This window comes from Triticum aestivum, chromosome 6D (genome assembly GCF_018294505.1).
Source record: "Triticum aestivum cultivar Chinese Spring chromosome 6D, IWGSC CS RefSeq v2.1, whole genome shotgun sequence".
NCBI classification, from domain to species: domain Eukaryota; kingdom Viridiplantae; phylum Streptophyta; class Magnoliopsida; order Poales; family Poaceae; genus Triticum; species Triticum aestivum.
The window spans coordinates 166,011,229-166,015,665 of NC_057811.1; positions in this window are offsets into that span (position 1 = coordinate 166,011,229).

A 4,437-nucleotide genomic window follows, 5' to 3' on the forward strand; every position below is an offset into this window, starting at 1 on the left:
TAGGGTGAACCTCGGTTGGGGGGCATGCATTCATATATAGCTTAGGATTCCCTTCGTGCCGACACGAGGGAGGAGGGGGGCTGCTAGCTACTTCGCACTTTGCTAGGTGAACCTCGGTTGAGGGGGAGGGGGCTGCATTCATAGCTTAGGATTCCCTTCGCGCCGACACGAGAGGGTGGGAGCAAGCAATACCGTGCGCTTTGCGAGAGAGGTGCCACATCGAAGTTGCATTTGGTATTTGAAAATCAAACCACCCTTTTGATACATAAATTTGGTCCACATGCAAGTGTGTTCGTGTTCTGACCCTCTCCCGCGTCATTTTTCGCCAAATTTATGAACATTAGACAAGTCGGATGACGCAACAAACACGGTTCACTCAAACTAACCGTGTGCCACGCCGGTGCACCTGTCACGCACACATCCGCATAGTACATTGGGCTCCACGAGGCTCCCCCTCTCAAAACTATCTGCCTGCTTCAAGGGTTTTTTTGTTTCATAACACACGGTTGTTATCTCCTGACCGTGTGTGATGTTTCTGGTTCCCAATCCCGCCTGCATCGAAAATATCTGCCCGCCTCGAGGGTTTTTTCTTTTTCATAACACACGGTCATTATCTCCGGACCATGTGCGATGCACTATCATCAAAATTTTCAATAGCCCAGCATTTCACTCCCGCGTAGTAAAATTTTCAGTACCCGCGTCATTTCCTCAAACACCCCGCGCCCCCCTCCACACACACACACACAACAAAACCTCCTCGGGCGTGCGCGCGCACGCACACACACACACGCACCCGCCCTCCCTCGAAACCCTAGCAAAGTCCCCGCCGCCGCCGCAAGGCCTCCATTGTCACATCTACCGGTTTGCCCGTGCAGCTTACCCACCGATCTCCATACCAAGTCTGCCCTGAGTTTCTTAGATGACGCCTGCCAAATGCCCCCTTTCCCATAGATCCCCATCCCCATCCCCCACTCCAGAGCATCTCAGCCTAAGCCCGGCTACGCTTCCCGTGGAGCTCGAGGAGCGACTGGGCCAAAAGAGGTGTATAACAGTCTCTTCGCCCGACGTCGCCGAGGAAGCTGATGACCATTACTGGCGGCAGGCACTCAAGCAGCGGGCTAGAGTATACGGACATGTCTCGTCTGTCGGCTACGACATCGAGGTCATCGACAGCGACGCCCTGAGGCAGGCTATGTCATAGGTTAAGTGGCCCACCCCCAACCCCTCGGGTTCAACCACCGCCGATCTCATCCATGGCCCCGCCGCTGATCTCCTCTGGCTCACTATCAACAATCTGCCATTCTACATCGCCATCGAGCCCCTTTTGTCATTTCTGAAGGACACGTTCTGTGACGCTGGCTTGGGATCCACAACTTCCAAGTCAGACCTCATCGACGGCGACCACGAGGAGGGTACCCTCTCCGGCTCTTCCAAGGGGAAAGAGCCTATCTGCTCTTCCAAGGGGAAAGCGCCCGTCTGCGACATCAGGGAGGGCACCCTACAGCCGTGCTCTTCCAAGGGGAAGGAGCCCATCTGCGACAACACGGAGCGCATCCAGGGTATGTGCTCTTCCCACGGGAACGAGCCCATCTGTGACAAGTGAGGAAACCCATGATTTGTTTATTTCAGTTGTTCACAATGTGATGCTCTATATGTGCAATTATTTACTGTGCAGTACATTTCATCAATCCAGTTTTAAACATACTGATAGGAATGCATATATTTGCTTGCTGTTAAGCCTGTTATAGCTAGCATATGCCTCTTTTAGAGTTTTTTGATTGTTCGGTTGTTTGTAGTTAGCATATGTTCAGTTTCAAATGCTATCTTTGGTTGTTCATAGTATGCCTTGTTTATTCCAGTTATTCACAATGTGATGTTCTATATGTGCAAGTATGAACTGTGCGGTTCAATTTCATCAGTACCAGTTTCAACAATACCACTATGAATGACTACATTTGGTTGCTGCATCTTGTAGTTAACACGCCTTTCCATTTTTATTTAACCATAACTAGTGTACTTAGATCGGCACAATACCAGTGTGAATGAGCATGTTTGCTTGTTGTTAAATGTTAGGCCTGTTGCAATTAGCACACCTTTCCACTTGTTTTGCTTTACTAGCATGCTTAAACCTGCACACTGAAGCTATCTTTTGGATATTATTTTGTCTGCCATGTGTAATTTTGGTTGATGTTTAGCCTGTTGTGCTTAACATGCTTCTTGATGTACCTACACAGAACAATTTTGGGAACGACTGTTGTTTTCCATCGAGGTTAGTTTCATCCCATGGCTTATATCTGCTCACTGTTCACGATATCCGTAGCTGGTACCATATAGGCCGGCGACTGATAAGGGACTAATCGGTGAATCGGACTTTTAACTGAATAGATCTGCAACCCATTTTTCCTTAGGTTAACTAGGGCCATATGTAATATATCTGAGGCTACATAGCAACATGCAATATATCTGAGGCTATATCTGAGACTTAATGTCTAAATATGCAATCCTAGGCTACATAGCAACAAGGAAGAGTGTTACATTAATGTTCTAATGATGTCTAGATATACGTAGAAGAGCAGCACCAGCAACAGCAACCACACAACCCTGTTTGGATACTCAACTTAGCTAGAGGTTAGAGTTAGTTTCTAGCTCATTACTAACCCTGAACTAACTCCATCCAAAGAGTTGTTTGGATGGCAGGGTTAGATTGACAATAAATGCACTAGGAGAACTAGCTCCAATTAGCACCTCTTGGGTTGAATACTAGTTTTTTTGGGTGGGTTATAGATGCAACTAGCTCAAACTAGCCCTCATGTTTAGATATACTTTAGGGCTATTTGAGCTCGAACTAGCTCAAACTAACTGTAACCCGTGGATACAACAGCAGATAATTTTTAAGAATGAACTAAACTCCTTCTGACCCATAATATAAGATGTTAATTCATCTAATATGTGAGTATATTGGATGTTATAAGATACTCCCTCCGTTCCTAAATATTTGTCTTTTTAGAGATTTCAAATGGACTACCACATACGGATGTATATAGACATATTATAAAAGAGTGTTGTACTACATCATTGTGCAATTGTTGTTTAGCTTCTAATATTAACTTGGTGCTTTTAGGTACATATGTCATTGGTAAAGATCCGCGTTTCGACCCTTTCTGCATATGGGGCAATGAGATATCGATGAACCAACATCAAGTGAGGAAGCTGATAAAGATTGTTAGTAAAATGGGTCCAAAGATGGCAATTAAACTATTTGTTTACACTTTATCCAAGACAACAGCGAACTGCAGGATGGTAAGTAAGAACTCTGCAGCCTTCTTTTACTTCCCATAATGAGTTGTGTTAGATGACAATGTCTGAAATCTTATTCCTTTGCAGTGGTTGCCAAAGCAGTTTACTCAAGATTACCTCTCACACTACATGATTGGTGGGCATGCAAAGGTTAAAGTATTTCTACCAGAACACGATAATTATCTATATGTTTTCATGAAGACCGTGAAGGATGGGCGGTCGACCATCACAAGGGGTTGGACTAGAGTCGTGCATGCCTTCTGCATGGAGGAGGGCACAATATGGGCATTCCACATCACCTTGTTCAACAACCAGAATATATTTCGCCTCTTTCTTTATCGTCTTTAATAGTACAAGTATACAACTATGGTTCAGCATTCTTTATTTGGTTCTTATGTAATTCTTGAACATATGTACCTATGAATCGAATAATGCATTGGTTGTTTGAACCTGATGGATATGAATAAAGCTGTAGCATACATTCAAATTCAAATCCAAATCCGGTACAATTTGGAAAAGCAGCAATTAAATTACGGTGAAATTATGCTCTCCAGGTTGTTACGGCACACACGGTTAGTAAAACACATACGTTTGCGATATGCACCATAATCCGAGACGGTTCACAGAGAGGAAACATGTGCAAGCATGCACACAGTTGCCGTTTGCAAAGCGTGTGCGATGTCAGACAATATCACAAACGGAGCGGGCAAACTAAACGTTTGTGTTAGTTGCCTTATCGTACACGATTCGCAACCATGAACTGTTTCTGATGAAGTATGCATCGTAAACATTGCACCACAGAATAGTGTCTGTGATAGTTGTCGTGTACGACGATGTTACGACGGTCCGATGTTTCGTAATCCTGTCCGACACTCGTACGACGATTAGCTAATCTTCTTAACGGTGAACCATTTGTGAGGGCCGCACATCATACATGTTCTATAATAGTGAACCATTTGTGATGGGCCGCGCATCATAAACGTAGCACCATAGAATACCGACTGCGATGGCAATGCGAGCAGAAATGAGTAGGCCCTATCCCCGACGGTTTCTGGGTCATGTGGGAAGGACCCCCCTATCGCCCACACTCACTTGGCGACAGTTCCAAATGCTATCACAGAAAGGGGTTTTAAACCGTTT